General features: G+C 43.8%; 1 protein-coding gene across 1 annotated transcript in view; it reads right to left on the reverse strand.

Annotated features, from left to right (window-relative positions):
- Positions 1 to 22,763, reverse strand: part of ARHGAP32 (Rho GTPase activating protein 32) — a 411,930-nt gene extending 389,167 nt beyond the window's left edge. The window contains exon 1 of the mRNA XM_049857308.1: positions 22,382 to 22,763. The gene's annotated coding sequence lies outside the window, so the exon portion shown is untranslated. The remainder of the gene's footprint in view (positions 1 to 22,381) is intronic.
- Positions 22,764 to 25,478: the final 2,715 nt, after the last annotated feature.

A 25,478-nucleotide genomic window follows, 5' to 3' on the forward strand; every position in this document is an offset into this window, starting at 1 on the left:
TGAAAATACTACTTAAAATTTACTGAGCCACCAACAGTGTGATAAACACCATACTTCCCAGAGAAAATGGGTCCAATCTCCTTTCTAAAGGAATTTTAATAAGCTTAGAATACAAAGAAATCCAGCCAAAGGGAAACACAGATCGCACAGCAACAACAAAAAAGGAAACACAGATCACACAACAGAAATAAAGAAATAGTGTTGAAACTGAGTCTAAGGTGGCTATTAGACTGGGCAGAGTTAAACAGAACAAAAAAGATCTAAAGTAAAAACGGGAAAATGATTCCAGATTTTGTTGCATATTTTCAGTAACTCAGAAATAATTCCAAACCACTCACTGGTGCCTTTCATTTAAGCAAGAATTTCCTTTTTTCAACTTCTACTGAAATCCAACCCTGAAACACTAAGAATACTGTATTGTTTTTCATATCACTAGCCTTGTAGTTTAGACTAATCTGAAGGATTTTCTAAAGCTTGAAGTGGTTTCTCCCTGTCTCTGAACTACCCTTCCTACCTGTTATCCGGGACCATCCTTTCCAAGGTCAGCCCATAACACAATAGCTCCAGTTATATGGACTCAGTTTATCTACAGTCTGAAGCCTGGCCTCCCATTCTGGTTAGATATTAATGCTAAAAGAAACAAAGTCACATAGAAAAAGAAACATTTTTTCCTGCTTCCACCTCTCCCCCATACATTAAGCAACCTAGCACTGAGGAACTCATCAGACAACTGTCAGGAAATACTATTAAGCAAATGTTTGAAAACTGCTTTCTACCAAGAATAAAGAGTTGATAAAGCAATCTGTTCTGTTAATCCAAGTACAGTAATTTAGAATTTAAACATCTCACAAAACAATCCCCAGAATATCAATAGTGAAATGGAAAAAAGCAAGCTTAAATATATTAGAATCTTATTTAGCATGGAATTAATACACCTGAACAGTGATATACAGAAATTCCATTGTTGTTGTTGTTAGAAAGGAAAATATTTAAATTCTGAAGATTTTTCTAACTAAAATTATAGATGTTTATGTTTAGCCACTGCATATCACATATGATAAATGAAGATGGAGCTTTATATAAATGTGGAAATATTGTTCACCCTTCACACACAAATTAAGGAAAAATATGCAAACCTGCCAAAATGTTCATAGTTGAACAATACTTACGAAAGCATAAATCAGGCATACCAGACATTACAAGCTCTCAGGTTTTAACTTTTTCTCAACTTCTCATAAAGTTTATACTACGTTACCTTTGTATTGTTCTAGCTCTCTGATGTCTTTTTAATTTCTAACAACTTATGTGGCATGAAAGGGGCCCCTGCTTTTTATCCCCTACAAAACCACTTCTAACAGGTAACAGTAAATCTTTTCAATCACCTCACATGCATGCAAAGTTTACAAGGAAAAAGGAAGACAGGAGAACTGATGCATTCAAAATGTGGTGCTGGCGAAGAGTACTGAATATACCACGGACGGCCAGAAGAATGAATAAATCATTCTTAGAAGAAATACAACTTCCAGAACGACCCTGAGAAGCGAGGACAGCAAGACTTCGACTCACTTACTTTGGATACATCATCGGGAATGACCAATCGCTGGTAAATGACATCATGTTTGGTAAAGCAGAGGATCAGCGAAAATGTGGAAATCCCTCAGTGAGAGAGAATGACACAGTAGCCAAAACAATGGCCTCAAACATACCGACGATCATGAAGATAGCGCAGGACAGGGCAACACTTCATTCTGTTATACATGAGGCTATCATGAGTCAGTACCAACTCAATAGCAACTAACAAGTACCTGCTGAATTAATACTGAGATTTTAGTTTAACCCAAATTACAGATGAGTATGTAAAATATAGCTGAAGCTACTGTCTTAGTCATCCAGTGCTACTATAACAGAAATAACACAAGTGGATGGCTTTAACAAAGAGAAATTTATTTCTTCACAGTAAAGGAAGCTAAAAATCCAAAATCAGGGCATCAGCTCCAGGAAAAGGCTTTCTCTCTCTCTATTGGCCTTCTCATCAATCTTCCCCGGGACGAGGAGCTTCTCTACACAAGGACCCCAGGTCCAAAGGACGTGCTCTGTTCCTGATACTGCTTTCTTGGTGGTATGAGGTCCCCCACTCTCTGCTTACTTCCCTTTCCTTTTTACCTCTTGGAGGCCACACCCCAGGCAAACTCCCTTTACATTGGATCAAGAATGTGACCTGGGTAAGGGTGTTACAATCTCACCTTAATCCTCTTTAACGTAAAATTACAATCACAAAATGGAGGACAACCACAGGATACTGGAAATCATGGCCCAGTCAAATTGATGCACACATTTTGGGGGGGACATAATTCAATCCATGACAGCTACTATTTTAAAAACATTTCAAAACACAGTTTTGTACACTTTTGGAAGTTTTTAGTGTGTTAGGTTAGAATGTATCCCTACAAGATAATGGTGCAACAAATACAGGTATCCCCCACTTTTCAAAAGTGCATTTTATGTCACTTCGCTTTTACAAAAGACCTACATTAGTACATGTTTTTTCTAACCGAAAAAATTCAAAGAGGATTTCCACTTTAAAAAAAAAGGCAAAAAGCAAAATTAGCATTCAGCAGGAGAGCCACATTGGTTGTCACCCCTCCGGAGCAAGCTAGAGTCTCGGTAAAGTGTCTACATCAATGTCAAGGCATTTGCCACCCATTTTACATAGCAGCTTGACCAAGCTCCTCCTTTCAAACTCTTCTGCCACATCCAATCAAACGCCTGGTGACGCACACACACACCCTACATCCTGAGATCCATCCTCGACTCATCCTCTGTACACTTCTCTGTGGACTCACCCCTCAGCACTCACAGTTAATGTAAATCCTGCTCTTCTCGGGATTCGAACCCATGCCCTTGAACCCAGCCATCTTAGTTACCCAGTGCTGCTGCAAGAGAAATGCTGCAGGTGGATGGCTTCAACACACAGTTCATTATTTCACCATCTAGTAGGCTAGAAGTCCAAACTCAGGGCGTCAGCTCCACGGGAAGGCCCTCTCTCTCCGTCAGCCCGGAAGGAAGGTCCCCGTCATCAATCTTTCCCCTCTTGAGGAGCTTCTCAGGCACAGGAACCCTAGGTCCAAAGGATGTACTCTGCTCCCAGTGCTGCTTTCTTCGTGGTATGAGGTCCCCCTGTCTCCCTGCTCACCTCTTTACCCCATATCTCAAAAGAGATTGTCCCAAAGCACAATCCAATCTTGTAGATCTCATCAACATAACTGCCACCAATTCATCTCATCAACATCACAGTGACAGGGTCCACAACACATAGGAAAATCCCATCAGATGACAAAACAATGGACAATTACAATACTCGGAATCATGGCCTAGACAAGCTGACAGACATTTTGGGGGGACACAATTCAACCCATAACATAAATACTGCTCTTCTCCAGGACTCAAACCCCTGCTCTTCAACCCAGCCCCCCATGTCATTGCCAGCTAGGCTACCAGGGCTCCATTCATTATCACCAATACCTGTGTATTTATCATATCATTCTTGGCTGTTACTATGTCAGTGCTCCTTTAAGTTTTATGTGTTACTTGGTAGGCTTTGCTAGGTTATTTTTTGGGTCTGGGAAGGCTGAAAACTTTTTCTCATATAAGTTAATGGTGGAAACCCTGGTGGTGTAGTGGTTAAGTGCTACAGCTGCTAACCAAAAAGTCAGCAATTCAAATCCACCAGGTGCTCCTTGGAAACTCTATGGGGCAGTTCTACTCTGACCTACAGGGTCACTATGAGTCGGAATCAACTCGACGACAACGGGTAAGTTAACAGTAATTGGTTCTTCATTTTGAGCCATTTCAGCTTACAAAAGATTTCATAGGGACATAGGGACACTCTACTTTCAGATAGTGGGGGAAACCTACATATGGGAATCTTTTTCCACTTAAGAGAATAAAACAAAGTCAATTATTATATATTCTTCTATACACAAAAAAAAAGAAGACAAAGACCAGAAAAAGTCCAACAACAACATTTAAAAAAGAAAATAAAATCTTTTCCTGGCGTTCATAATACACATATTTGTTAAACTGTTGCTAAGTTTAAAAGGTCACCCAGATACACCAGTTTTCAAACAACATAAGCTTTGCAAAACTATTAACGTCACTGCACAGCAATTAAGGTGATGGTCAGGACTTTAAAAATCACAGGGTACTTCATTATAAATACTGTAAATTCATGGGACACTCCACGGGGAGGGGGGGGACTACACAAAAGAGTGATTTGTTTCCTGGAGACTTAACTTTAGGAATGCTGAAACCCGAAATTACTATCTTCCATTACAAAGCTAACAAATACTGCTGATAAACTAAGATGAAATCTTAAAGAATAAAATTCTTACTCGAAACTACAAAAATTCTAATATACTTACCAATTTAGTATCTTAAAATACAAGTCCATGAATTAGCCTTAAATTTAAACCACTGCAGGACACAGAGAAGAATGAGATGCCTTTTGACACATAACCTAGGTCCTATCAGAGGAGGAAAAAAAAGTCAGTCTGGGCTAGTTGTGACGCTATTCAACTAGCTCCGCATTTCAACACTAAAGGTGTCAAGAACTTCTCATGGCTGACACCCCAGTTAACTCTGCAGAGAATAACGGTTCTCTGTAATCATAAATGGGACCTCAATGTGATCAGGCTGTCCCGTAAATGGAACCCGGGACTGTAAAAGACACCTAAACAACCTGGTGTATCTCACACTAACTTCCACCGCAGAGCTTCAGGCATACTGTGAACATTTGATTGGAAGGTGTTCCCATACATTATTAACGATTTTTAAAACCGTATCGGACACAACTTTTAATGACCATAACATGCACCAATTTTTGACACACTGGAACCAGAAATTTTTGAACTATGTCACCACGGACTAACAAAAATAGTTAACGTTATACATTCATTTTTGAGACGAACATATACTAACAAAATATTACCTGTAGAAACACTGGAGGGGCATGTAAGATTTTGTTTAGGGGGTGGAGGCAGGTCCTGCTGCTAAAAGAGTGTGAAAATTACTGGCTTAGCAGCTGACTGGCAGCCCTGCAGAACCTGAGGTGCTAAGCAACTGACATGATTATCCTGGAAGAAGACTCGTTGTTAGTTGCCATCTAGTAGGTCCAGACTCGCGGGAGAAGACTACGCCACCAAAATGACCTCACTTCCCTAAAAACCTCCTTCACCTCACTGTACCAAATAAAGATTAGCTTTGGGTTAAATATTTATTTTTTTAAATGTGTTAATGCTGTCTATAAGTCATACTTCAACGTTAACCATCCATCTATAAAATTAGTAAAAAACTGACTTCTTCATAGGGCAACTAAGATAATTAAACTAGATAATACATGTAAGGGGTTTAGAATAGTTCCTGGCATATCGTAATAAATAATGTAAACAATAACTATTAAAATGAATAATTTCTTTCAGAAGGATCAGCACAAAGCTGGTTCCTATGAGGTGGAGGTTAAAGATATCCCAACTGTCCATCTTTTCCAAGCTGCTGTCCCACTCTGTCATCTCTAACATCATCTACTCCCTCTCCCCTCAGTATTCTCCCTCCTGTCTTTGGGTTCCCTAATTCAGTGCTACGTCTCACAGAACTCACGAACCATATAAAGGAAATGGCTCACGCAGCTGTAGAGGCTGGCAAGTCCCAAACCCACGGGCCAAGCATAGACCTCTCCCTGGCCCTCAGTCTCTGCCCAAAGGCACTCAGCTTTCTCATTCCATGGGCCAGGAAGCCCACTGCGTTGTCTCCTGGGGATCTCTGCAGTGGGTCTCTCCTTCTCTCGTGGTGGTGGGGTCTCCTCTCTACTCTGGAATTGGCTCTCTTTTAAGGCAAAACTGACCAATCCCCTCAGTGGGCCACAGTTATCTTATCTGCACAGCCCCGTCCAATCACCTTGGTGGGAGTCACAAGACCATGGCTAGAAAGGCCACACACAAAAGTAATTAATCGTACTGCAACTACTAATAATATTAAGAAGTCAGATATTCACCATTTAGTGAAAGTGAACCTGAATTAAGGAGGATTGTATAAAAGCTTTCCCTGAAAATCAAGCACAAGGGTTTAGTAAGTATAATAAAAAATAGGGAACCTATGGTGTTTCTAAGGACTATAAGGAGTCCTGGTGGTGCAATGGTTAAGCACTCTGCTGCTAGCCAAAAGGTCTGTAGTTCAAACCCACCACCCACTCTGCAGGAGAAAGATGTAGCAGTCTGCTTCCATAAAGATTACAGCCTTGGAAACCCTATAGGGCAATTCTTCTCTGTCCTGTAGGGTCACCACAAGTTGAAATCGACTTCACAGCAGTGGGTATGGTTTGGTTTCATGATGGTTCTTGAATGGGTGGAATGACAAAATGAAATTTAAGTTTAAGGAAGGTGTATGGCAGCAGTCTAGATCAAAGGAACACAAAATTAAGTCTTGGGAAAGAACTGCAAAGAAATTGGGAAAATGGCTACTACATGTGGGTCATGCCTTAGGAGTCAAAAAGGAAGAGGAAAGAGAAGGTACTGAGTGTTAGAATACTGAGCAACCATGTCTCCAAAGCTTGCTTTAACCAGAGACACAGCTCCTTTAAGAAGTATGTTGGTTAACAAGTCAGTAGAAAAAAGCCAGCACATGTTTAGTTGCATGTTTTACAAAAGCTTTTTCCCATCAAAAGTTCTAATAAAAATAATCATTAAAACATAAAAAGCCTAAGCTTCTCCTCTCAGAAAGGCTTTACCATTAAATCCCAGATCCTCTAGATGCAACACAGAATCTCAATGGATAAGCATCCTGCCCCTTACTTTCCCTGACATCTTGTTCCCAAGAATGGAGGCAGACGAATCAAGAAGCCCAAGGAGTTCAGCACCTCTCCTATACTCCAAGACCTACCATCACTAGAGTCAGCTTGATAGTACCTCCCTGAGTGCAAAAACACATACACAGAGTAAAACTTGACTACGCAAAATCTCAGAGCAGGTTTTCTCCACTTAAAGGACTGCGGACATTTTAGACCAGATAATTCTTTGTTATGAGGGTGCTGTCCTACACATGACAGGTATTAGGAAATTAGTTATTCTAAACCTAAGAATATAAACTTGGAAAATATCCCTTTCCCAGTCCAAGTTAAACATTTAGAAATCACTTTACATTATTTATAAAGTAGTACTGAGGAAAGCACAGGCATTTTGAGGTCAGACAGACCTCCATCTGAATTCTGCGTCAACTCACCACTTACTAGCTGAATAAACAACGACTGACCACACTTTTCTGAGGCCCAGTTCCCTAATATGGTGATAATACTACCAAGGTGGTTGTGAGGTTTAACTGAGATAACATTTGTCAAGATCAGTAGAAAGTGGGCACTAAATACAAAGGGGAAGTGAATTTACATTTAAGTGCCAAAACATTTTTATTATAACTGTTTTTGGTAGAAAAATTTCTAAAAAGTATTGCCTATTTTTCTGCATAATTAATCTAACCATTTATAAATGACCCAGGTTCACCATTTCAGAAAAACAGAACTGTGATAACTGAATATTAAACTAGGAAACATGTCAATTAGGAACAAAAGTGTGGAAATGGGTAACACACAGAATCAAGTTTCAAGACCCCGGATCAATTAATTGGTTGGATCTCGTGAAAAAAATAACTTAGTAAGGACTAAATGTAAAGTTCAGTATTCAGGTTAAAAAACAGCAATAAAGGGTGACAATGTTACAGCAGTTGAGACAGAACAGCTCTAAAGAATGTAATTGCCTGCAAGCCCTAAATGAGCCAAAAAACAAGTACTGAGCTACATGAAAGGAAGTATTATATCCAAAACAAGAAACACAATTTGGGTTAGTCGAGAGAATACACCAAAATAGGAATTAGAAGAATGAAGTTCTAGTTTCAACTGCCCTATTTGAGTGAGAATACGGAGCTAGATAAGCTACCTAACCTGGATCTACTTCCTCACCAATAAAAACGGCACAAACCTACTTTGACCAAATGATAACAGTCTAAAAGCAGTATGCAAAACACGTAACACTGTGAGGCTCACTACACAGTCACAGCACAAACACAACGGTCGCCTTCCGTCGGTCTAGAGGGGTGGATCCCACCCTTCTTCACTCTATGGTACATACAGAAAATGGTGACGCTGGTACAGGCACACGGGGTAAACAGGTCATGCTGCTGGTGGCCAAGAGTGCCCAGTTGAGAGCTCTATGTACCCTGTCACTGTCAATCCACGCTGAGGGCTGAGTAAGTCTGCACCTCTGACCCACCTGGAACACATGCAGAGTGTTCCCTGGTACAGCGGTTAGGAAGCTCTAACTGAAATACCACATCTAGTTTGGGGTACTATATGGGGAGTTAGTATTTTCCATCTATATGGAGTTAGTATTTTCCATCATAACTGACTGGCAGAGTGGATCAAGTCCACAGTTTGACTAGGGCAGTACAGTCCTGCCTTGGACCTAAGCAATAGGGATCCCTGTCCTGGGCACCTAGCTTTAAAGGCTCATGCTCCAGCCCACCTCCATCACAACTCTGCCAAGTGTTTTCTGGCCTAAAGGATGAGCTGACCTGCAGCCTACAGGCCCCAATCCCCATCTTGACCAAATCAAAACCCACTGCTATTGAGTCAATTCTGACTCACAGGGACCCCACTGCACAGAGTAGAACTACCCCATAGGGTTCCCAAGGCTGTAATCTTGGCAAAAAGCAAACTGCCACATTTTTCTCCCACAAAGTGGCTGGTGGGTTCAAACTGCAGCCCTTCCAGTTAGCAGCCAAGAGTTTAACCAATGCACCACCAGGGCTCCTTCCATCCTGACCAGGACCTCAAAACTTCCTGTCTACTTCTAGTGTCTGCTCAGGCATCTACCTTGAGTCGGTACTACCAAAGACAGGCAAATCCACAACCAGTATTGACACCCCTAGGGAAAGAGCCCTGGTGGTGCAACGGTTAAGCGCTCAGTTCCCAACCAAAAAGATCAGTAGTTGAACCCACCAGCAACTCCGTGGGAGAAAACACCTGGCAATCTGCTCCCATAAAAATTTCAACCTAGGAAACCCTATGGGACAGTTGTACTCTGTCTTGCAGGGTTGCTGTTGTGGCTGAATTATGTCCCCCAAAATTATGTGTTGTAGATCCTAACCTCTAAACCTCTACACCTGTAATTATAATCTCATTTGGGAATGGGTTGTTTGTTATGTTAATGAGGCAGGACTTGTGTAGGTTGTATTTTGAGTTAAGCTCTTTTGAAACATAAAAGAGATTAAACACGCAAGCAGAGGCGAGATGGGGTACGACTGGTGCCAAGACACATGGAGATCTCCAGGGATCCAGGAAGGAGAAGCCAAAGAGACAAGGACCTTCCTCCAGAGCCAACAGAAAGAGAGATCCTCCTCCAAGAGCTGGCACCTTGAATTTGGACTTCTAGCCTTCTAAATTGTGAGAAAATTAATTTCTGTTTGTGAAAGCTATCCACTTGTGGATACTTCTGTTATAGCAGCACTAGATAACTAAGACAGCTGCTGTGACTCAGAATCGACACACAACAACAACAGGCCAAAGGGAGAAGTCCCTGGGGGGCACAAATGGTTAAGCACTGAACTACTAGAAGGCTGGCAGTTTGAACTCACCCAGAGGCACCTTGGAAGACAGGCCTAGCAATCTGCTTCCGAAAGGTCCAGTTTTGACAACTCTATGGAGCAAGCAAATTCTACTTTGCAACACACGGGGTCTCCATGAGTCAGAATCAACGTGACAGCAACTAATAACAACAAAAGCAAATAATCAATACACTTCTATGACAAAAGGGGTACAGGGATGTGTGGGCTGGAGTGTCCACATACATGCATGCAAAGCCCCTCAAGACGAGGAGACTGGATGAGAAGGGAAGGGCTGCTCAGGCTGGAGTGTCCACATACATGTACGCAAAGCCCCTCAGGAAGAGGAGACTGGATGAGAAGGGAAGGGCTGCTCGGGCTGGAGTGTCCACCATGTATGCAAAGTCCCTCAGGAAGAGGAGACTGGATGAGAAGAGAAGGGCCGCTCGGGCTGCAGTGTCCACATACATGTACGCAAAGCCCTCAGGAAGAGGAGACTGGATGAGAAGGGAAGGGCTGCTCGGGCTGGAGTGTCCACATACATGTACGTAAAGCCCCTCAGGAAGAGGAGACTGGATGAGAAGAGAAGGGCTGCTCGGGCTGGAGTGTCCAAACACATGCATGTAAAGCCCCTCAGGAAGAGAAGGCTGGATGTGAAGGGAAGGGCTACTCGGGCTGGAGTGTCCACATATATGTACGCAAAGCCCCTCAAGACGAGGAGACTGGATGAGAAGGGAAGGGCTGCTTGGGCTGCAGTGTCCACATACATGCATGTAAAGCCCTTCAGGAAGAGAAGGCTGGATGTGAAGGGAAGGGCTGCTCGGGCTGGAAGACACTCTCTCCACTTTACCAAGTACGGGCTGGAGTGTCCACATACATGCATGCAAAGCCCTTCAGGAACAGAAGGCTGGATGAGAAGGGAAGGGCTGCTCGGGCTGGAAGACGCTCTCTCCACTTTGCCATGGTCTGGAGCGGAACTCAGAGGAATCTGAGAATTCTCCATTTGACTCTGATCTCTGATCCAGGTCACTATGAAGTTGTATTTGTTCAAGTAGGCAAAAGAACATCTTTTATTTAACAGGTGGCTTGATTTATAACTTTCGTACTTTTAGACATGTGGCATACGGGCCTCCATTAGTATTCTTGTACCAAGTCCCAAAAGTGTTAGGGATGGCCCTGGAAAAGGATCAAAAAACATGCCATCTGAAGAAGAGTTGAAGACAATGAGTACATTTAGCCTGGCAAAGAGAAAACACTGGTGAGAAGAGCAAAGAACCAGCCATCTTTCACACTGTATGAAAAATAAAGCTGGCACGTAGTTCCACTCTGTCCTATAGGGTCGCTGGGAGTCGGAACCAACTTGATAGCAAGAGGTTTGGTTTCGGTTTGGTGTGGTGTGGTGTTTGGGGTCCCTAAGTGGCACAAGCTGCTGCACTTGTCTGCTAACCTGAAAGCTCAAAGCCACCAAGTTTTGCTGCAGAAGACATGCCTGGAGATCTGCATCCATAAAGATTACAGCCAAGAAAACCCCATCGGACAGTTCTACCCTGTAACGCATGGGGTCACCATGAGTTGGAATAGACTTGAGGGCAAAGGGTAGCGGGGGGGGGTGCAGTGTTGGAAATGCAGGGAGAGACATTTCAATTTCATAGAATGAGGACATTTTTAACAATAAAAACTCTTTTTTAAAAGAGTTCGGTTGTCATGTGAATAGCCGAATCTTCTGATACTAAAAATACTCCAGCAGAAGGAAGAGGATCACCTCCCAAAGATTATGTAGAAGGAATTCGGATATTGGGAAAAGGTAAGATCACATATCCCCCCGTTGTTGTTGTTGTTGTTCTGTGCCGTTGAGTCAATTCCAACTCATAGTGACTGGGATACTGAAGGTTGTGTGTCAACTTGGCTGGGCCATGATTCTCAGTGGTTTGATAGTCGTATGATGGTGTGATCACTTCCATGATGAGATCTGGTATTATGTGATCACCTCCATGACAGGATCTGCTGTGGGTAGCCAATCAGTTGAAAGGGAATTTCCTCAGGGATGCATTGAATGCAAGGGGATATTCTGGCAAGCCCTGTGGGCTTCTGCTTGTTCTGGATCCTGCACCTGGCTCCTGTTCGTCTGACTTCCCGGTCTTGGGATTTGAGCCAGCAGCTTACCTGCCGCCTTGCCTGTCAAGCTCTGCAATTCGTAATAAATCTTCACAGGCTGTGAACAGCCCTGCTCTCCGACCTGCCAACCTTGGGCTCGCCAGCCCCTGTGGCTACGTGCATCAAAAGAAGCCTCTATCCTGACTCACGGATTAGAGACATTCCAGCCTCTACAACCGCATGAGCGATTCCCTTGATATAAACTTCTCTCTATATATGTTTACACACTTCACTGGTTTTGCTTCTCTAGAGAACCCAGCCTAAGACAGTGACCCTACAGGACAGAGTAGAACTGCCCCATAGGATTTCTCTGGCTGCAGATTGCCAGGTCTTTTCACCCATGGAGCAGCTGGTGGATTTGAACCACCAACATTTCAGTTAGCAGCTGAGCACTTTAGCACTGTGCCCGCAGGGTTCCTTACATATGCCCTAGAGGTTCATGTAACCATAATATTCAACATTCTTATGACGATGTAGCTCTATATGCAGAGATAAGTGGTATGCAACAAAACGCAAGATGGAAGTTAAATTCTGAAGCAACTCTAGAACTTTCTTAAAAAGTCCCTGCTGTCGGCTTACTCTTTTGTCATTTACCTCCTCACAAAAGTGGGGGTGAAGACCTTCATTCTACAAAGTTAATTACTAAATCAAAGCTGAAACAACCATGTCTCAAGTGATTTTTTTTCACTCTCTGGAAAATCATAACCTTCCCTATTGCTCCCAAATGGATCCTTTGACTTGTCATTATCACTGAAAACCTTCTCCTCCATTCCCACCATGGTCTCAGGCACCTGTCATTCAACAAAGATTTACCAAGAAGAGTGTTAGGGATACAGCAGGTACCCTGGCAGACAGAGCCCCTACATCTCAGTAGCTTGAGGAAAAGGGGGTTATAAATTAAACATATAAGCAAATAAACAATAAACTTTTATGAAGAAGGTAAGAAGCCCCGGTGGCACAACAGTTAAGTGCCCTGTTGCTACCAGAAAGCTTCGCGGTGTGAACCTACCCAGCAGCTCTGCGGAAGAAAGACCTGGCAATCTGCTCCTATAAAGATTATAGCCAAGAAATAGAACCGAGTTCCATTCTGTTACATGGGATTGCTATGAATCGAAGTTGACTTGATGGCACCTAACAGCAGCAGCAGCATGAAGAAGGGAAGATAGGAAAACATAGGAGAGACCGGGAGCCACTTTATACAGGCCATCATGAACAGCCTCTCTGGGGAAGAAAAAAGAGGCAGCTACGCAAAGATCTGCAGACAGTACATTCTCAGCAAAAGGAACAGCAGTGCAAATCCCTGAGAAAGGATGGGCTCATCCAAGGGATAAAAGGGAAGCCAATGTGACTGTAGCTCAGTACACAGGAAAGAATAAAAGAAGATGAGGTTGGAGAAGCAGCCAGGAGGCAGATCACGTGTGAATTCTCCACCTCAGCATCACAGACACTGCAGATAATTCTCCGTTGTGGGGGGCTGACCTGTGCACTACAGGATGTTTAGCAGCATCCCTGGCCTCTACCCACTAGATGCCAATAGTAGTCCCCCCACTTCACCCCCAGTCTGACAACCAAAAATGTCTCCAGACATTGCCAAATGTCCCCTAAGGACACAGTCTCCCCCAGCTGAGAACCACTGATATAGGGCCTTGAAAGTGACCATCATGAAGTTTTACGGTTTAGTTTTAGACTTAAGAATATTGGAAAGCCAGTAAGACAACAATGTCATCTAATTAACATTTGGGCTTGTGTGGGGGAAATGTTAATGGGAAAAGCAGAGACAATACTAGAGGCAGAGAAGTCTGCTGGCAACTTGCCAGGGGAGAAAGGCTACTTAGCTTAGCTGGGTTTCTAACAGGGAAAAAAGTGAGATGTAGTCAGGTGCAACACCTATTTTGAGGCTGGAACTCACAGGACTTCACATGAGACGAGGGGAGAAAAATCAAGGATGACGCCAGGGTTTGGCCTACATGACTGGGTAGACGGCCGTGGTGCCACTTACTGAGATGGCGAAGACCTTGGCGAGGCGGAGGAGGAGTGAGTCACAGTTCTGCTTGGTTCATGTTAAGTGTGAAGAGTCTATAAGACATCCAGATGAAGGCACAGGATTAGATGAGTTTAGAACTCAAGGGAAAAAAATCAGTACTAAGATATGAGTTTCAGGCATCGTCAGCATATAAGTGGTATCTGAAACCATGAAAATGACTGAGATCACCAGAGGAGAGCCTAGGGACACTCCAAAATTTAAACTTGGGAGGGGTAGAGATAGCCTGGCAAAAGGACACAGAGGATACACGGCTAAGAGGTCAAAGGAAGTAAATCAATGTGGAATGTTGATGAGAAATGAGTAAGATGTAGACACTGAACTGACAATTGCCTTTAGTAAGATTTAGGTTGTTGCAGCCATGATTAAAAACAATTTCGGTGGACTGATGGAATGAGAGCTCAAACAGATAGGGTTAAAGAGAGAATAAGTGCTAAGGAGTAGGGACAGCAAACATAAACAACTCTTTTGAAAAATTTTGCTGTAAAAGGGAACAAAGAAGTTGGGCAACAGTGGGAAGGATCATAAGGTAGAAGAAAGTGTGGTTTAAGAGTGATTTATTAAGGTATTAGGGACTTACGCAGGATGGAATTGTATTCCGTTAACCATCCAGAAATAAATGAGCAGTACAAAACTAGTAGATTACTCTGCTCCACAGGATCATTCAGGGTACCATGTTATTGATCCCTCTCCTCCTAAGGTGTTGCCCCCATCTACAAGACTGAATAAGGCTGTACTAGCACCATATTAGCATTCTTCAATCCAGTCTGCGAAAAGGAGGAAAGAGGAAGCAAAAGGCAACCACCCAGAAATCGCACACACCGCTTCTGCTCGCATTCATTTGCCCAGAATTCTGTCACGTGGCCACAACCAGCTGTAAGAGAGAAAAAAAAAAAGAGAGAGAGGCTAGAAAATGCAGTCTCTACCTGGGCAGTCATGTGCCCAGATAAAACTCGAGGGTCCTGCAAGTAATATTAAGGCATATCTGTATGCTGAAAGAAACGACCCAGTAACAAGAGAATGGTAATTTAGCAAAGAAAATAGTTGCGGGGTGAAGGTCTTGACAAGGCAAGAGGAAATAAGGTACAGGACACAAATTTATGGCCTCCAAAGCAGCGACTCTTCTGTCTCATTGCTTCTCATAAGCTCGACTTCTGAGAAGAAAAGTTGTCTCTTGAATGCATTTCCAGCAAATGGAAGTAATCCTTTCCTTCCATCTAGTAAATCAAGTAATTACACAGAGTGAGTGTAAAAGTCTGGCCTGGTTTGAGCAGTGCTCACTTGTGTTGTCTACCAGCAAGTTGACTCAGAGCTGCTACTTCTCTGTCAAAGAGAGAACGACCAGATTTCAGAGCTGGAGGGAGTCTACAAACTCATTTTACGATGTTCAAAGTCACATGGCCACAATTTATCCTCTCCAGTAGTACATCCCAAATCTTCCAACTGCTAGTTTATCCCACTGTCTGCTTGCCTACTGTTTTACAATAGTTTGTCTTACCAGTGAAATGAACATCTCCATGAGCGCAGAGACTCAATGCCAGCCTCTTTCCTATCTATTTTCTACTGCACCTAGCATGGTACTAGACAGCAATGTACTCACTGAATACCTTTCAGTCAAGTGACAAGAGATTTGCTTTCTTTCTTCCGACTGAAGTCAAGATTGCTCTGAATGTGGAGGAGGATCACTGGATATAAGGCATCTAGAAAGGCCCATCAGGTTCTCCTTGGGTCAAAAAAAAAAAAAGCCAACAGAAATTGGGCAAGTGTAAAATGATGGTTCCCAGTTTTAAAAAATAAGAGAATCACAGAATTGAGAGCAAGAAGGGGAATCAGAGACCCTCTAATATAACCCCTCATTTTCCATTTAAGGAAAATGAGGTTCAGAGAGTTCTGTCCAAAGTCACATATCACTTATGGCAGAGCCAACATAAGAGCCCAGGTCCTCTGATCCCAAGCCCACATCTTCCCTCATTAAATGTTACTTCGCTTTTCTGTCTGTGTTTAATGTACTCAATGAATTGTGCCCCCCAAAATACGTGTCCTAAATCCTAACCCCTATACCTATAGATGTAATCTCATGTAGGGTGTGTCTTAAACCAATCATTTTTGAGATATGTAAGAGTAGATTAGGCACAAAAGCAAGCAAGCACAGATAGGGGAAGACAGATGCCATACCACAGGAAGATCACCAAGGAACCAAGGAGCAGAAGCTAAAAAAAGACAAGGATCTTCCCCAGATCCTACAGAGAGAGAAAGCCTTACCCTAGAGCCAGTGCCCTGATTTTGGACTTCTAGCATCCTAAGCTGTGTGAAAATTTGTTAAATTATCCACTTGTGGTATTTCTGTTACAGCAGCACTAAGACACTAAGACAAAAATATCAAACCCATTGCTGTCAAGTCGATTCCGACTCATATTTCCTAGAACACTTGGTAATTACTGAATTTCGCATATTTTCTTCACCTTTTTAAAAAAAACCACTACTAATCCTAAGAATCTTTCAACCTTGTTATATCTCCAACGAAAAGATTAACAGGAATTACCAGTTCCAACCTATACCAAATCAAAACCAGTCTCCTTGCCGTCAAGTACATTCTGACTCATAGCAACCTTATAGGACAGAGCAGAGCTGCCCCATAAGGCTTCCAAGGCTATGATCTTTACGGAAGCAGACTACCACACCTCTCTCCTATGGAATGGCAGGTAGGTTTGAACTGCTGACCTTCTGGTTAGCAGCCAAGCACTTAACCACTGAACTACCAGGGCTCCTCTCCTCTACACACTCTACACACAATGCAGTCAAATGACCTGCCCAAGACGACAAGGCTGAAGTACAGGTAATACAGACTTTACTATTTCAGGGCAAATGGATGGAGTATCTGTTTTAAAATTCTTTCCCAGAGTATGGTACCTATCTTTCTTAACAAAGACAACTGCAACGTATCATAACATTTCCTTAATGCATGAGCCACACGTTCTTCCCTTCAATGTTTTCCACCTTCACAACCTCCAATATTAATAGGTCATACATTCCAGTAAAACCTGCAAATGCCGGAACCTGTGTAAGGAGGAAACCTGTCAGAGACGGAAAACGCAAATATTTTCACTAAAAGGAACAACAGCAAAGTGGTAAGACCTCACCCTGTTAAAGGTGGAATACTTGCGAGACCCAGGAAAACAAGGCAGTCTCATCAAGTTCTGACTCTCACAGGTTTCACTGTTATTATAATCCATGATATAAGATAAATTAGCAAATGGATACGTGGCCATAAGTCAAATAATAAGATATCTCTAAAAAACAGGATTTTACTTCTACTCAATATTCTGGTTCATGTTTTTTCATAAGAAATTAAAGCAAGCACTCATTTCTCACTTCCTTTTACCTGTTCTAAAACAATCTATAAGCACCAGGGACTGTCCCCATGTCCAAGGATACTGTGAAACTATAAATTTCTGTTTTACCAAATTCTTTCATTTTACTCCCTCCAGAAATACTCCCTTACAACCTTGATCTCTCCAGACAGGAAATCTCTGGGATTTTTCATTCTTTCAAACCACAAATTACTCTCTCATCTTGATAGTGGGTCTTCTTTAAGCCTCGGCCGTTTCTGGGGTGCTACAATTAGGATTGCAGTTTTCCGGGTTTTATGGACAGCCTCCTCTGCTCCCACTCCACTGTTCCCTGGAAGGGCAGTGGGGACATTAATGCCCTCCTGGCTCCCCTAGCACTGCATCACACAACACCACGTAAGTGAACAATTTGTGGGACTGCAAGAGCCACAAGGACCCCAATTCTGTTTTGTTTAACTGAATCAGCACAATGGCCTTTTTTTAGTGCTCATATTTAGTTTGGAATTAACATTAAATAAACTAGCAGCTGACTGAAAAGTGCATCAAATTTCTCAATTATAAGATAATTTAAAACCAAATATTTTTTTTAAAAAAAAAGGTTAATATCAAAGCTTCTAGATAGTAAACTAGATCTATCTTTAAAAAAAATTTCTTATTATTTCAGCTCTGTAGAGGACGCTATAGAGATGTTAATGAAAATCACAAAGAAGACTTCAAGTGTAATATACACTAAGTTATCTAAGGGAAAAGTTATCTAATCCTGGCCTAATTAAAACAGGCTTTTCGCACATATTTCTAGAAAAAAAAAAAAAACCCACTGCCAAAACAGAAATGGTGGTTAAATTCAGTTTGCAAACACAGAACATAACCAAGAAATTATCAAAAACCAGGATCTATGAAAAATACAGCAAAAGTATCTACCAATTCTTAATCATCTGAAATAAGCAGGTGACTTTTAAAAAATGCAGTACGTATGGGAAGTTTCTCAAGTTATTCCAATTATCAGCTATTAACTAAACTAAAGGAAGTAAGTAAAGGAAGGAATTCCATAACAGGTAGCATACCACTCAAGAGAACAACTTGGTAACACAAGACCAAAGATGATATAAAATATTTCAGACATATTGTTTACATTAGAATATATAATAATCAACATCCACCACTTATTGAGCATTTACTATATGCTAGATATTGTACGAAGACATTAAAAAATGATATTTAAACGTATCATTTCACTTAAACATGGTTCAGTGGTAGAATTCTTGCCGTTCATACAGGAGATCCGGGTTCAATCCCGGCCAATGCACCTCATGTACAACCACGGCTTGTCTGTCAGTGGAGGCTTGCGTGTTGCTAGGATGCTGAACAGGTTTCACCAGAGCTTCTAGACTAAGACTAGGAAGAAAGGCCTGGTGAGCTACTTCCAAAAATGAGCCAATGAAAATCCTATGAATCACAACAGTCTGCTCCCCAATCAATCACAGGGATGGCGCAGGACCGGGCAGTGTTTCATTCCATTGTGTACTGAGCTGCCATGAGTCATGGGCTACCTCGATAGCAACTAACGGCAACTATCAACAATACCACTTTTTCTTAAGGTAGATATTATTGTAATTCCTGGTCACAAAAGAGATAACCTGGGATGCCAAAATATTAATTAGCTTGCCCAGGGTCAAAGTTTACAAATATCACAACCAGCATTTGAACCCTACAGCAAAAATCAGTGCCATTCCAAGGGTCTTAATTCCTGTGATACCACGATAAGAAAGTAACACTTGTGTTCATTAAGACAAAACGTTTTAAGTCCTAAATCAGAGGTCAGCAAATTTTTTCTGTAAGGGGCCAAATAGTAAATAGTTTAGGCTCTGCAGACCATCCAGTCTCTGTCACAAATATCCAACTCAGCCTTGTAGGGCAAAAGCAGCCTTAGACAGCACAGGAATGAATGAACATGGCTGTGTTCCAATAAAACTTGCTATTTATGGACTTTGAAATTTGAATTTCATATAATCTGCACATGTCATTACTCTTCTGTTTTTTTTTTTTTTTTTCATTTTGACCATTTCAATTAGTAAAAATCATTCTTAGCTCATGGGCCACACAGAAACAGGCCACAGGCCCGCAGCCTGTACTTTGCCAACCCTCTGTCCTAAATCATGCAGACTATCTTTTACTAAACAGCTCTCAGCACAAACCCTAATGTGTCACCTCCTTTGGTATTCTCAGCTGCTGCTTTAGAGAAGTTCAGTCTCAATAAATTTGACATCTGTTTCAGAAGAACAGAAAATTTCAAAGAATCCAAAACCGCACCTACTGCATGTACAGATTTCCTAAACCATGAGATGGAATCACAAAACTTTGGAGCCGAAAGAAATCTAACACATTCTCGTTTCTCATCTGCATTTTTTTTTTTAATTATTGTCTTATAACATTTAAAACAGTTATCCAAGAAAATTTGGCAAGCAAGATAGGTTTTTGATTATGTAAGATGTATCTGTAATAACACCTTAAACATTTGAAAAGTTTTAGAAAGCATTTTCACGTCCTTCCATGTATCTAATCCTTCACAACAATTCTATAAGGAAGACAATGCAAGCCTTCTCATCCCAATTTTATAAAAGAGGAAAACAAGCTCAGAAACATAAATAACTTGCCCAAGGAAGTTAGCATGCCACACAGCTATTCCATGGCAGAACTGGGACTACACTCTGACTTCAAGTCCTGTCTTCTTCCCACTGGTCTTTGCACCTCTTGACTACTGCCATGAACATCGGGTTCCACACCAACGGGTTAAATTTAAAAACTCTCAACAATATAAGTCTTAATCTTTAAAAATACAACTTCTCTTCTCCTTCCAGTCTTCTGAAAACAGTTTCTAGCCCATGGCATTTATGAAATGAATCCACAGTCAACAGTAAATCTATGTATACTGTGCAGATAATACACCCAGGACAGGTTGGGAAGGGAAAACACTGCTAAATAAGTCATGTAAAGGGAAAGAAGTCAGAGTGAGAGCATGAGAGAGAAAGAAAGCAAAGAAGTGGGAACGAAGGTATTGCCATTAAAGTCTCAGCCGAACTGTGGAAGAGCTGCTGGTGATTGGAAAGTGATGCAGGGCGCTGGGAAAAGGAAATAAAAGGAACATAACTACTGGAATTCAAGCCAACATCAAAGGCTCTAATGACAGTTGAGCCTGCCTCCCTGGTTCTTGGTCTCTCCCTAGAAAACAAAAGTTATGTAACAGAGGAAGGTTATACCAACTAACCTTTCCTCTTTGGCCCACTTCTATTTTTCCTTTCCCACCACTTCACCCTGTCACCCAGTGCGGTGTGCAGGATCACACAGTAAACTGGGCTTCCACCCCAGCTATGTCTGGACAAGCCTCTGTCCAAAGTGCTGCTTTATTCTAGAACTGCTACAGGGACCATGGTAGGACAGTAAGTGGCTTGAGCAGTTCCAACCCCGCACCATTACAGATACGTGTTCTACAAAGCACCACTATGTTTTCCATTTTAGAAATGAATCAGACCCCAAACATTCCTGAAATGGGAAATCTCATCATGATACCCCATCTTCACAAAGAGCTCTATTAAAAACAATTCAAACTCTTAAACCAAAGATATCCCCTAAAGTCTTCTTAAAATCAAACAGTTCAGCTTAACTAGTAAAAAAAAAAGAAGAAAAGAAAATGCCTGCTTGAGCACAATGCTGTTTTAAGACTATCCTCATGGGATCAAGCTGACACCACCAACTGGAAAGACTAGATAGGAAACTTAGGGGGCAGTGAGTTTATGTTAATGGCAGAGGCACAACTCAGAAAGGGAGGGTGAGAATGGTGGCACAGCTTGAAGACTGTGATCAATGTCACTGAACTGTACGCGTATAAATGGTTGAACCGATGTCTGTTTTCCTGTGTATATTTTCAACAAGAACAATAAAGTAAATAAAGTTAAAAAAAAATTCGATCAGTGGTACTTGAAAAACTTTGAGGTCGTACTTTACTAGCAATTAAAGCTTCTATTTCCTCCACTCTCAAGTCCAAGGAGCAAATGTTAAGATTCGGGATTAGACTTCAATTAAATAAGAAAGAAAAAAAAATCTTAATAAATGACAATCATCACTACTCAAAAATATGACCGCAAATTCAATTACTGAATCAAGCGAGCACATGCGTGGACTGTACTCCAGGACCATAATCTTTCTCCTCTTCCAATAGAAATACGAATACAGACAGTGTTTACAGAAGCAACCAATGTACCAGAAAACTTATTCCCACTCAGACTGACTTAAAAGGTCTCCATCTCTGCCAAAAACAACTCTGAAAGAATGGAAAATCAAAGATGCTGACAACAAGGCTCCCGCCCAGCTGCCAGCCTTCCGTGCAGCATCACGCAGTGCCCCAAGCATTTTAAAAGCAAATTGTAATGCTGCGTGCAGATCCAAATTATAATTACCCAAATTCTCTTTCCTAAAAGATAACTACGAAACTGCACCCCAAGATCCTGCTGTGGGTCTCCTCCCTGCCATCTTCTTTAAGCTTCAGCAACAGAAGGAGAGATTGGTTATAAAGGGTCCAGAGTAGACCAGAGCTAAGAATAATCAGGTTTGACCTTCTCTCCCTATCCAGTTTCAGGTGAGCTCTTTACGAAAACCTTTAAAAATGAATATTTACTCGAGTCAAAAAAAATGGGAAAGGCATGATACGGGGGTGCGGGGGGGGACTCAAGTAAAAAAAAAAAAAAAAGGCATAAGTCACCGGCATCGTCCAACTTCAGCAAATGGGAAAGATGAAAGGAGAAGTCCACCGAGCACAGGAATCCTGCTCCCCCACACCGAGGGGCTCAGCACTGCGCGGTCTCCGGTGGCAGCGCAGGGAGACCCTCGTCTCCCAGGGTCCCCACCTGGCCCTTCCCTGGGAGTCGCAGCTGACGGCGGGGGGCTCCTCCTCGCCTCGACCTCAGGCGGGGGCACTGCAGCAGGCCCCATCGGTCTGAACCCCGGCTCGCGGAGGCGCCAGGGAAACGCCAGGCGAGCGCGGGAGGCGAGCTGCCGGCAGGGAGGCCGGGGGAAACCCGAGATGCCCCAAGAACCTTCTATCTGCAACCCTCATCTTAAAGAAGAATTTCTGTAGGACATGCCCCCGCCGCCCTGCCCGCGGCTCCGGGCGCTGCCCACGTCACGGCCTCCCCCTTACCGAGCCCCGCGGCCCCGCCGCTTCGCCGCGGCGTCGCTGCGCCCTCCTCTCCGCTCCGTGTCTCTGCCCCTCCGCGGGCGCCGAGCCCGACGCCCTCCTCCGCCGGCTCCTCCGGCCGCCGCTCCCGGCTCGCCGTCCACAGGGAGCCCCAAGCGGCCCGCCGCCGCCGCGCGCCGCCGCCGAGCCTAGCGCCGGGCCGCCGAGGGTACTCGCGGGGCCTCGTCCGGGCGGCCCCCGGCCCCGCGCCTCATCCCGCCGCGCCAGCCGTCAGGCCCGGGGCCGGGGGCGTCAGGCTCCGGGCCGTCGCCTCCAAGTCCCCCCGACCGCGCTGCGCGCTCGGCCCTCCCCGGCGGCGCCGCTCCTGGAGGAACCGGTGCTCGGGGTTCCCAGGCCCCGCACCCCGACGCCCGCGGGTCGCCCCCGCAGCGCTCGCGCCCCGGCCGCTGGCGCGCGCCCCCCGCCGGAGCCCGCCGCCGCCGGAGCCTCCACCTCCCCTGCTCCGCCTCCTCCCGGCCCCGCGACTCCCGCAGCAGGGAGAAGAGGCGCGCGGCCGCGGCCGCGGGGACGAGCACGCGCGAGGAGGGAGGGCGGAGGAGCGCGCGCGCGGCCGGGGCCAGCGGGGACGCGCTGGGCCTCGCCTGCTGTTGTCCCGGGGCGCACGTGGGCTGCGGGGGGCGGCGAGGGGCGTGCGGCTGGCCTCCCTGGGGGGCCGAGGGGGCCGCGGGGGCCCAGAGGGGCGGTAAAGACGCTGCCCGAGGGGTTCGAGCGGGGGCTTTTCCCTCGCCTTCTGCCTTGTGCTGCGGCGCAAAAATAAGAATCTGCTGCAGCCACGCCAGGAAGAGGCATCCTCGGAGACGACAGCAGTGGCTCCTGTCGACTCCCAGCTGACCCCTGAATACTGTCAGAGCGCGGGGAAGGCAAGGGGGCGTTGCCGCAAGCCGGGAAGACTCTAGTCTCTCCTTCCCTTGCGCGTTTTGCTCTAGTATCAGCTCGTGTTGCTATTATTTGGAACGGGGGCTGGGGTAATGTCTAAAAAGTTCCTTCAGTTGGCTTCTCATTCTAGACTAGAAGGTTGCAAATGACTTGGAAGAAGAGAGGAAGAACAAGGACGGGTCAAAGAGTAGCAAGTCTGGCAGTGCGTGGCTATACTGAGATTTTGGACACGGGTGAAGACACTCCAAGGGAAGGCCCTGCCCTCTGCCCGACAATGGTGCTGCCCTTGGCTCGTCCCCATTCTCTTTGTTCTGCTTTAACGGTTGTGAAGCGCTTCTGCATGCAACAGCCATGTGTAACAGAGTGAAGGAAAGATACCTTCACACACTCTCCCATTTTCTGGTTTCCTTTTTTTCTTTTATGTGCGTGCCTTTCACTCCTGACTTACTTGGTACCTTAGGTGTTGGAGGGGGGGAGTTAACCTATATAATTTTCTCTTAGTGCTCAAGTCTGCAGATGCCAAATACTGCATCACCTGATCTCACTGCAGTGATTTGGGTCCACTCAGCATTTAGTCATTTCCATGGGACTCACTGACTATAAAACGCCTTGACCACACTTAGCAAAATCTCAAGGACGTGTACATGGACCAGGATTTCACCACATCCTGGAAGGAAATTAGAAAATGAATACGTGCAATGATCCCACTATCTTGCCGGCTTTGGTAAAATCAAAGTTTCTTTAAACACTAAGAGCCTAGATGTTTTCTAACAGAAGGGATGAATTGAGAAGATTTGCACAGAGGCACAAACTGGGATAGGACGAATTTACAGGAGCCTATTACTTTAAATAAATGTATCGCAGCCCTCTACAGGAAACAGGTACAGTTGGGATCCATGATGAGTTTAAAGGGTACTTCCTAAGTGCTAGAGAAGCAGCAAGACGAATGATGAAATTAGAGACCTTCGACTTCTTCGTAAGCCCACAGTTTAGTAACTGTTCTTTCACCAAACTACAACAGCTCCATGGGGTTCTCCCTTTGTCCACAGAAAGTCCTCTCTCCCAGAAAGAGATAGTTATGATTCAGTTGTTGCCGTTGTTGTTAGTTGGCTGTCGAGCCGATTCTGACTCTGGAGACCCCATGTGTGCAGAGTAGAACTACTCCATAGGGTTTTCAAGGCTGTCATCTTTCAGACGTAGGCCTTCGGGCCCATCTTCCCAGGTGCCCCTAAAAGCAAAACCCGTTGCCATCGAGTTGCTTCTGACTCACCTTTTCAGCTAGTAGCTGAGCACTTAACCATTTGCGCCACCCAGGGGCTCCATGGATTCAGTAGCTTGTGTTGTTCCTGGCTTTGGTGAACGTTAAACATGTCCCTACTGTGATGTCAAGAGAGAGTGTGTGACAGTCAATCAGGTCACCATGGGAAGCATGTTTTGCCCCAGGCTCCAGCCTCTTGGCTACTGCACCTACAGTAATGGCGTTCTGCACCCTTTTCAGGCAGCCTTCACCTCCCAGGGTGTTGCCCTCACACCCTGAAATTCACCTGCAGTGGCTGAATTTCAAATGGTTTATGCTCAGCTGGTGGGGAAGGTGACAAATATATAAAAGAGCTAGGATCTGTGCATACATCAGATGGTACAGATACTTGACTTGAGAGAATCAAAACATTTTGGTAGCTTTCCCTTTTATTTGTATTATATACAGTTTAGAAAAGGGCAAATGGATTCCACATGTGTTTTCCAAATGTCAGAAGTGTTTGCACAAGTTCAAGGATGCAGATGCTCCTTACTGGCATTCTGAGCCAACACTCCCTCTTCTTAGATAGCAACATCCAGATGTCTTTATAAGCAGTTACTGTTGCTAAGCCTGCTATAAACTGAAGGCTGTGATTGCTGGGCAACTCTGCAGCCATCTGACCTTGGTGTTTCAAATCTGACCTTGGGGCTTCAAATGTTTGTAACCAATTATCGCCTTCCTAATAACGCCCTTACTGATTAAATAAATAAATCTCAGAAATTGCAACATTCCCTTAAAAGAAAAAAAACTTTTCCAACTGTAAAATACTGTTAAATGACTGAATTTGTTACTTGTTTATGGTTTGATTCAGTATCCCAAGGTGAAGGGCAGAAGGAAAAAAATGGGGGGAAATTCCTAGTATTTCTG

The sequence above is a fragment of the Elephas maximus genome, chromosome 17 (assembly GCF_024166365.1).
Source record: "Elephas maximus indicus isolate mEleMax1 chromosome 17, mEleMax1 primary haplotype, whole genome shotgun sequence".
Classification (NCBI taxonomy): Eukaryota; Metazoa; Chordata; class Mammalia; order Proboscidea; family Elephantidae; genus Elephas; species Elephas maximus.